The following is a 9805-nucleotide window of genomic DNA, read 5'->3' on the forward strand; positions in this document are numbered from 1 at the left end:
CAGAGAAGCCTTAGCAGTCTACCACATGGGCTCCTGCCCTGAGCCATTGTCAGCAGCCACCACCACAAAGCAGGGGGCAGCTGGGCTTTTTGAAATGGAAAGCAGCAATCTGTGGCTTCCCAAAGAGTCTCCTGCCTGGGGTCTCAGGAGGCAGGATAGAGAGACCCAGGAAGGCCTGCTCCCTGAAGCAAGAACAGGATGGAGAGTCAAGCAGCACGCACCCTGCCCCGAGGTTCACATGCTCCTTTATTGCCAGCCCTTTCTGTCCCCAGTGGTGTCCCTTACTGCTCAATAAAATGTTTTACTGTAACAGATTTCTAGGGTCGCCAGTGCTCAGACTTAGGTCACTACCCCTGTGCTAGGCACTCCTGCCACCCGGGAAAGGTTCCAAAGGTGGAACAGCTCCAGGGGGTGCCAGGGATCAGAGCAAAAACTTGAGAGGCTGGGGATGAAGGAGTTTGGCTGAGCTTCTGTGAGAAGGCACATCCCCAGTGTGTGTGTATGTGTATGTGTGTGTGTGTGTGTGCGTGTGTGCGTGTGTTGGAGGGGAGGGCATCCCTAGAAGAGGCAGCTGGGGGAGGGCTTGAGGCTGGAAATGGGGAATGGCATGAGACCTCTGAGCAAGCACAGACACTTAGCCCTTGAGGTTTCTGGGAAAGCTAGAGCCACAAGGGCCACCAGATAAGGCAAGTGTAGCAGCAGAACCCAGGTGCCAGGTCTTTCATCAGAACCTATACTTCTCCATGAGGCCGGGCCTTCCACGCTGAGGTAGGAGAGATCCTGGCCAGAAGGTTGGCCACCAGCTCTGGGACGAAGGTTGTTGCAGTGGGGGCTTTGCTGCCGTGGAAACAACTTCATTTCCTTCCACTCAAATAGCCTACTGACTGGGTTCCTGCTCTGTTGAGTAAAAGGGTCGCTGACTCTCCCCAGAAGGTCGTTCAGTTCACATCCCCAAAGTCCCTCTATTCAGGCCCTGGGGAGGTGTAGCGACTCCTGAGAGTGCTCTTTCCTGAGGCTGGCTGACAGAAGTGGGGGAGGTTCCTGATAGTTCCCAGGCGCTGGTTGAAGTCCCCAGAGAATGGTCATGCAGGTTGGGGAGTCAAGTAGGTGGAGAGAGAAGGTCGGGGGCAGAGGGCCCCTTCCTGAATCCAGAGCTCACATGGTTACCCCCACACACACTTCCAGAAACTATCTCTTCCCCCACACCAGCCCCCATGGCCCAGTACTGGGGAACCGGGAGCCCAGAGCACTTGTGGCCACAGAGACACTCGCACGCAGCCCTTGGGGTGGGCGGGGCCAGCTGCAGGCAGATGGGGACGAGGTGTGCTCCCGGGAGGCCTCGGGCTGAAGGTGGCCCTCTGAGAGAAGCCCCCCAGCTTGGACAGGAAGGTTAGAGGCGGGGGAGAGCAACCTAGGGCGCCCCCTCGGAGCAGTGGGAGTGGGAAGAGGGGCAGGGGCGGAGGGACCCCGCGATGGGAGGCGAGTGAGCTCTCAGCAGAGGCCAGCTTAGCCCACGGGAGCTGCCTCTGAGCAGGGGGCGGGAGGGCAGTGCCGCCCTGTGGCTGCCGGGCTTCGCGGATCATGGCTCTCCTCACACGGGTTGCAGGGTCCTGTGACTCCGTATCCCCTCCCACACCCCGCCCCCCTTGCGAGGCCGCACCGCTGGGTGGCCTGTGTCGACAGGCAGAACCCCATCGCCCGCCCCTCTCAGACCCGCCTCTGCAGGCCTGCCTGGCCCTGCGAAGCTTGCGGCCCCGGGGGCCTCGAAGGTCCCCGCGCACGCAGCCAGCGGCCTCTGCTGTGTCTGCTGCCCCTGCTGGGTCTGCTGCTGCTGCCGGTAACCCGCGTGCAGACCACGCCGGGCACCTCCAGCACCCCAAGTCCGCGGGAGAGCACACGGGCCCTGATGCGGGACTTCCTGCTTGTGGACGGGTGGCTGCAGTGTGTGCGGGCTGCTGGGGGCCGGTGGGGGCCTAGCCTGGCCCTGGGCAGGGGAGGAGGTCCGGAGCATGCAGAGCTAGTGGGGAGGCTCCCTCACACCACCCCTGGATGTCCTCTCCATCATCTATGGATGCCCTTCCCCTTCTCTGTCATCCCCTCCCTGGTGGGAACCCCTCAGCTCAGGCCTCAGCTGCTCCTAGTATAGTCTGTGTGACAGTGTGAGGTGGCGGACCCTCAGGCTGGCCCAGGCCAGGCAATGTGTCCTACCTGATCCCAAGACCTAAGAAGCCCACCCACTTGCCTTGACCTCCCTCCAGCCACAACAACATGCCCCTGGTCCTGAGGCAGTTTTACCACAATGGGCTACAGCATGTTAATCTGTGCAATTTCAGCCATGGCCAGACCAGCTTTGACAGGCTGAAAGACGGTCTCGTGGGTGCCCAGGTACCAAAGGGACACACAAGGTACCACCATGGCTGCTGGGGAATGTGGGGCAGTTTGGGGGCCTCAGAGACCACAGGTTAGTCACATTGGAGCTAAGTTACCATAGTGACCTAGAAAGTGCCATGCCATGGATGCTGGGGGCTACGGGGTCACAGTGAGCCCACCTGACGGGCTTCCAAGTACCACAGAAAAAACAACGCATTACATGTGACTTCTGGGCACAGTGAGTGCTGTGCCAGCTGAGGAGGCGATGAGAAGCCCAAGGAATTCCAAAGCCCAAACTAAGCCCTGGCCTTCCCTCAGTTCTGGTCAGCCTACGTCCCATGCCAGACCCATGAACGGGATGCTGTGCACCTCACCCTGGAGCAAATTGACCTCATCCACCTCATGTGTGCCTGCTATTCTGAGCTGGAGTTGTGACCTCAGTTAATGGTAGACGGGGGACTTCCCTGGTAGTCCAGAGGTTAAGACTCCACGCTTCCACTGCAGGGGGCTCGGGTTTGATCCCCGGTGGGGGAACTAAGAGCCCTTATGCTGCGCGGCACAGTCAAAACAAAAGGTAAACAGACTGGTGGTGGTAGGTGTTAGGGACTTCAGTAAGCTACCTCTGCCTCTGAAAATGATCATCTGACCTACTTGCCCCCAGCTCTCAACAATACCCGGAAGTTGGCTTGCCTCATTGGTGTGGAGGGCGGCCACTCACTGGACCGTAGCCTCTCCATCTTGTGTACCTTCTATGCGCTGGGTGTGAGCTATGTGACACTCACCCACACCTGCAACATGCCCTGGTGAGCACAGTGCAGATGGTAAGGGCCCAGTGAGGCAGGGATCTGCCCAAGATCACGTTGGGGCCCAAAGCAAGTTTACCCCTGGGATCTGGCCCTGAACCTGGGGTGGGGAGGGGAATGGAGGCTTGCAGAACAAGACTGAATCCCCAGAAGGGCCCTCCTACTGCCAGGCACAGCCCAGTTTGGGTCCCTCCTCTTGCACCAGGGAGTTGCAGGTGTAGATGGTTTGACAGAACCTCTTTCTAGACTCTTGTAGCTAAGTCATGACCACCAGTCAGACTGCCTCCTGGCCATCCTGCAGGGCACAGAGCTCAGCAAAGGGTATCCACCCCTTCTACAGCAATGTCAGTCGGCTGACCGGCTTTGGCGAGGTAAGCACCCGGGTTCCATACCCTGCCCCACATGAATGTACAACCCCGCCTGTTCCCTACAGATAAATGCACACAAGATAAATGCAGCCCTCATGCCCTCTCCCCATCCTGTCCCTGCAGAAGGTGGTGGCAGAAATGAACCGCCTGGTTTTGACGGTGGACTTGTCCCATGTCTCGGATGCTGTGGCACAGAGAGCCCTAGAAGTGTCACAGGCACCTGTCATCTTCTCCCACTCAGCTGCCCGGGGGGTGTGCAAGAACACTCGGAATGTTCCTGATGATATCCTGCAGCTTCTGGTGAGAGACTGCCCTGGCCCTCATACCTAAAGCAAGAGGTTCAAACCAGGAGCCCTTGAACCTGAGCCTCTTCTCCCTCAATTTCCTCAAACCCCAGGTTAAATATCTTCTGCCCCCAAAACCCACGGTCCACAGTCCCTGAACTCTTGAGCCCTAGATGGGGGTCTAGGTGGTAAGATACTCCTCCAAACCCGGAAACCCAGGGCCAAGACACCACCCAGACCTGGGCTGCAGCTCCTCCATTCACACAGACCCAGAGAGGAGATGACTCTGACCTCAAAGCCAGGGCTGAACACCTTCCTTACAGGGGCCGAGAGAGTGAACAGGCAGGTGGCTGTGCTGGGGGCCAAGCTGACTGTCCACCGGTCCGCCCCTGCAGAAGAAGAACGGTGGCATCGTGATGGTGTCCTTGTCCATGCAGGTGCTGCAGTGCAACCCGTTAGCCAATGTGTCTACTGTAGCAGGTGAGCCTCACCCTGGGCTCTCTGAAAACTCTGATTTGGAGCTGAAGCTGGGTCCAAATTTGGGGAGGACTTCAGAAGAGCCCCAGTCGTTTAACCTACCTGTTGGCAATAGGTACATCTCCCAAAAACCCAATAATGGGCGGTACACAGCACCTTGGTTCCATGTGGAACTGGAGCCACAGAATCAAAACTGCGATACTGATGGGTATCAGGGAGGTTGTCAGACACAGAGCCCAGGTGCTGCCCATCTGTGCCTCTGCAGGAGCTCCTAAAGCACACTGCCCCTACCTCTGACCAAGGGACTGGACAGCTCCTTAGGTCTCTGGGGTCTTCATCAGTTGTACTCTTGTTCCTCTCTCATCCTCCACACCCGGGGAAAGGAGCCCCCACAGGTTCTCAAGGAGACTGGGAGGTAGGGTGAACCTTGGGTGGGAAATGGCCCAAACAGGGGGCTCTGGGGTCCACTCCAAATCTGAAGTCCAATCTAGAGCCAGCTGGGATCACTTCAGATCAAACCTCAGGGCCCTCTAGTTGGTACTCTTGGTGCCAGGCCATGAAGGAACTGGCCTGTTTGGCCTACAGGCTGCACAAAGGGGAATCAACAGAGGCCAGTCATCACCCCCATCCCTGCCCTAGAAGCCCCACACTGCTGACTTTCCATTCTTCAGATCACTTCGACCACATCAGGGCAGTCATTGGATGCAAGTTCATCGGGATTGGCAGAGATTATGACTGGGCTGGCCGGTGGGTGCTTCCCCGTGGCTTGTCTCGGGCTGGCTGGGCAGCAGTGGGGCTTTCACAGCCACCATGCCCACCACACCGTGGTCCTCATGGACTTGACCATAGCCTCAGGTGTGCTGGCCCAACTGGTATCTCCCCTCTCCCAGGGTCTGCTTCCTGGGCTCTCCTGTCTGTTTGACCCTACTCTAGGTGATCATATTTGTCTAAAACACCACACAGAGCTCATCTGCCCAGCATCTGCGCCCATCCAGTGCCAGCAGACCCACGGCCTCTGAGCAGACTCTTAGCAAGGTCTGGGCCGAGCTGACCATCTTCTCTGCCTGCAGTTGGGTCTATGCATGCAGGGGGTCACCCCAATTCTTAAAAAGCTTTCCTTCTCTTTATAAATGGAGGCAAAAATTGCATTCAGTGAAAGGCGTAGATCTTAACAGTACAACTCAATGACTTTTGATGAATAGTCGAGGCGTTTGGGGGGCCTTCCTCTGAAGGATGAAGAGCAAGAGTGAATCATTTACTCTCTCCAAGTCTCCATTTTCCATATCTGACCAGGGCTGGGGTTCAGTGGACCCTGGACATATAGGGCTTTGGTTCTGACTCAGGACCAGGGAACAGGTCTGAGGCCCAATAGCTGGCTGGCTGGCAGCCACACAGGTTCCCACAGGGGCTGGAGGATGTGTCCATATACCCGGTACTGATAGAGGAGTTGCTGGGGCGTGGCTGGAGTGAGGAAGAGCTCTGGGGTGTGCTTCGAGGAAAGGTGCGGTGGGTCTTCAGACAGGTGGAACAGGTCTGCTGGGCTGGGCAAAAGAGTAGCTCTGAGCAGGTGGTCTGAGCAGGTGTATGCGGGGGTGCTGTGAGCGGTGCTTCCCGCTGACTGCGCCTCCAGGTACGGGAGGAGAACGAGGGACAGAGTCCCTTGGAGGATGCCTTCCCAGATGAGCAGCTGGGCAGCTCTTGCCGCTCCTTCCTCCCACGTCTGCATCAGAGAGAAGATCTGGCTCCAGACCAGAAACTAACCAGAGCTGAAGTTCGTGGGAATTCTCAAAATCTTGCCCCCACTTATTCCCAGGCCTCACAGTTATTGCTGCTTTCCCAGTCCTCATTGTTTGGCTCTGGTGATCCAGTTAATCCTGCCAGATGTCACTTTGGCAGCCACAGATACCCCACAAAGTTTCCTTGCATGCGAGCACAAACATTTCCTATGTATTATTCTTTTCTGATCATTCTTTCAATGTATCCCTTCTGGCTTTGTGCAAAGTGATTCTTTGTTTTGTACCTCGCTGCTGCTGAGCTCTACAGGTCCCGCTCCTTCCACACAGTTCACCAATTCCACCCAGTGAGTTTTTCTTTCATATATTTTCTTATTTCTATTTAGGGCCTTTTCTTTTCAGCTTAAAGAAGTCCCTTTAACATTTCTTGTAAGGCTGGCTTAGTGGTAATAAACTCCTTTCGCTTTTGCTTCTCTGGAAAACTCTCTATCTCTCCTTCAATTCTGAATGAAAACTCTACCATGTAGAGAATTTTGGGTTGGAAGTTTTTCTTTCAGAACTTTTGAATAAATTGTACCACTCCCTTCTGGCCTGGAAAGTTTCTGCTGAAAGATAAGCTCATAGTCTTATGAGTATTCCCTTGTGTATAATGAGTTCTTTTTTTCTTGCTGCTTTTAATGTTCTCCATCTTTAACTTTTGACATTTCATTTATAATGTGTCTTGGTGTGGCTTTCTTTGGGTTCATCTTGTTTGGGACTCTCTATGCTTCCTGGACCTGGATGTGTTTTCTTCCCCAGGTTAGGGTCGTTTTCAGCCATTATTTCTTCAAATATGTGTTCTGCCCCTTTCTCTTCCTCTTCCCCTTCTGGGACCTCTGTAATGCAAATTAGTACACTTGTTGTTGTTCCACAGGTCCCTTAAGTTATCATCATTTTTAAAATTCTTTTATTCTTTTTGCTGTTCTATTTGGGTGATTTCCACTACTCTGTCTTTCAGGTTGCTGATCTGTTCTTCTGCTTCATCCAGTCTGTTGTTAAATCCTTCTAGTGTATTTTTCAGTTCAGTTATTGTATTATTCAGTTCTGTGACTTCTGTTTGGTACTCTCTTATGTTTTCTATCTCTTTGTTGAAGTTCTCACTCTGTTCATTCATCCTCCTCCTGAGTCAAGTGAGCATCTTTATGACCATTTTGAACTCTTTAACAGGTGAACTACTTATCTTCATTTCATCAAGGTTTTTTTCTGTTTTGTTTTTTTTTTTAACTTTTTGGCCACACTGTGAAGCATGCAGGATCTTAGTTCCCTGACCAGGGATTGGACATGCACCCCCTGCAGTGGAAGCATGGAGTCTTAAACACTGGACCACCAAGGAAGTCTCTTTTCTGGGGTTTTATCCTTTTTCTTCATTAGGAACATGTTTCTTTGTTTCCTCATTTTGTTTGAGTCTCTGAGTTTGTTTCTATGTATTACACAAAGCATCTCTCTCTCCCTGTCTTCCAGGAGTGTCCCTAGGTAGGAGATGATCCTTGTCATTTAACCTCATCCTCATTCTTTGTTGTCTCTTGAACAGCCCCTTTAATTGTTTCAGACTTATAGTGTCCAGAAATGCAATCCCTTTTGGGCACCTGAGTCTAACACTCAATGGGCAGTCCCTGTGTAGGCTACATGTGCCCGCTGATACTGTTGGGCCACGCAAGCAGCATAAGGGAGCAGAGCTGCTCTCCTGCAGCATCTGGCAGTGCCACGTGAAAATGCAACTATTACTAAACTTCATTCAGGGAATACTGACAAATACAATGGGCCAATAAAACAAAATGAGAAAGGAAGAAGCAAAATTATTATTATTTTCAGATAATGTGCTTATCTATCTAGAAAACCCAAGAAAAATATAATGTAATGCTATTAAATTGAAAAGATGTTCAGTAGGATGACTGGTTATACAGAAGTACAAAAATCTATAACCTTTTTTTTTACAAGTAATGAGGGGATAACATTTACAATAACAACAATATAAAATACCTAGGCATAAATATAACAAGAAATATAGAGGAACTATAAAATCCCACTGAGCAATAAGAAAGAAAGCAAAAGTAGATACATTCTGTATTCTTAAAAGACAGAATATGTTAAAATGTCATTTCTCCCTGAAGTATTATATAATTTAAAATTGGAGGAAGGGTGGGCAAGGAACTTGAGATAATTATTGTAGATTTCATCTGGAAGAATTGTTTTAAAAACTAACATTGGGCGATTTGTTTACCATATAGTAAAACATACTATAAAGCCAAAAAATTTTTAAATAGGTACAAAAAGACAAAGGTGAATCAATGGAGTGAAACAATGTTCCAGAAAAAGATCTAAATAAATATATAATTTTAATATACCATCACTTTTAATAGCTTGCCTGAATTCTGTTATGTGGATGTAGAGTACCCTCATGGTACCACCCTCCCTGATCATTGGTTATAGATAAGGTGACTATGATCATACTGATTTGCCTCTTGGTTTATGCCTCTTGCCTTGGTATAATTTTAATAGTGCCCTCTTTCACTCAAAATTGTCCCCTTTTGGATAATACATTGTATGGTCACCCAAGTTATGTATATTGTTTCTAATTTTTCCCAATTATAAATGGCACTTTTATAAATATCCCAGCATCTAAGTCTTTATACAGAATTTAAAAATGACTCAATCAAGGAATGTGAACATTTATGTTTTTTTAATATATATTGCCTTGTCTTCCAGAAGGATTGCATCAATTTACACTCCCAGCAGCAATCATAGCAGTCATTTTTCCCAAATCTTAACAAAGGTGGATAGTACCATTCATTTCAAAAAATCTTTGCCAGTTTAATAAGTGAAATTGTGTCACTGCTTTAGTATAGATTTATTTCATTACTCTTGTGAGCAAACATGTATATAGGTTCTTTCATTGCAAGTGACAGAAAATAATCCTGGATGGGTTAAATCAAGAAGAATGCAAAGGAAGGACATTAGAAGCCTAGAATTTTGCAGGGGCCACCTCATGTGGCTTGTGGGATCCTAGTTCCCTGATGAGGGATGAAACCTGGGCCCCCTGCAGTGGAAGCATGGAATCCTAACCACTAGACTGCCAGGGAATTCCCTAGAGGCCCATAGAATTGATGGGAGGCTGGAAAGTCAGGCTTAGAAATGGACACAGGCATCTTTGGAGGTGAGGAAGCAGGAGATCATAGAGGAGAGATCAGGGGAACAGTAGGTTGGGGCTTAGCTATGCCACCAACTGCTATGTGACCTTGAATGCCTTCCCTGCACCTCCATTACTTCTCGAGGAAAAGGAAGAAGTTGGACTAGATAATCTCAAAGTATTTTTTAAATTTCATCATCTGTGAGTCTGAGCACAGACATAGAAAAATCTTCATTCCTGGAAAAAAAATGGAAATAATGTCATGACATATACTTCTGATTGCTAATTAATATTCTCCTCTATTCAGTAATCCACTCCTCAAGACAGCTACAGTGGGAACTGTGAACTTTTTCCACCTTTGAGTAGTGTTCCCTTAGTAATAACAGTAACAGAAACTGCTCTGAACTTTAATACTGATAAATGAAGAGACATAGTTTAGAATTCTCCCCAAGGAATAGAAAATCACTCCCAGCTTAGAATTCATGAGAGTCCACAATTTCAACAGAAAAAAAAAATGTACATATATCATTTCCTCCTCACCTCCCTAATTTTAACTTGAAGAGATCAGCTAAAAAGGGGAGAAGGCATAGTGTGTGTGTAGGAG

The 9805-nt window shown here is 50.1% G+C and overlaps 1 pseudogene across 1 annotated transcript; it reads left to right on the plus strand.

The window, feature by feature from the left end:
- Positions 1-1765: 1765 nt before the first annotated feature.
- On the plus strand, positions 1766-6165 carry LOC307053017 (dipeptidase 2-like; annotated as a pseudogene). The gene is made up of 10 exons: positions 1766-1932; positions 2259-2385; positions 2689-2817; positions 3032-3173; positions 3475-3544; positions 3665-3841; positions 4221-4305; positions 4974-5049; positions 5698-5833; positions 5933-6165. The product of its transcript is annotated as a dipeptidase 2-like (transcript).
- The last annotated feature ends 3640 nt before the right edge of the window (positions 6166-9805 follow it).

Source organism: Hyperoodon ampullatus (assembly GCF_949752795.1).
Source record: "Hyperoodon ampullatus genome assembly, chromosome: 5".
NCBI classification, from domain to species: Eukaryota; Metazoa; Chordata; class Mammalia; order Artiodactyla; family Ziphiidae; genus Hyperoodon; species Hyperoodon ampullatus.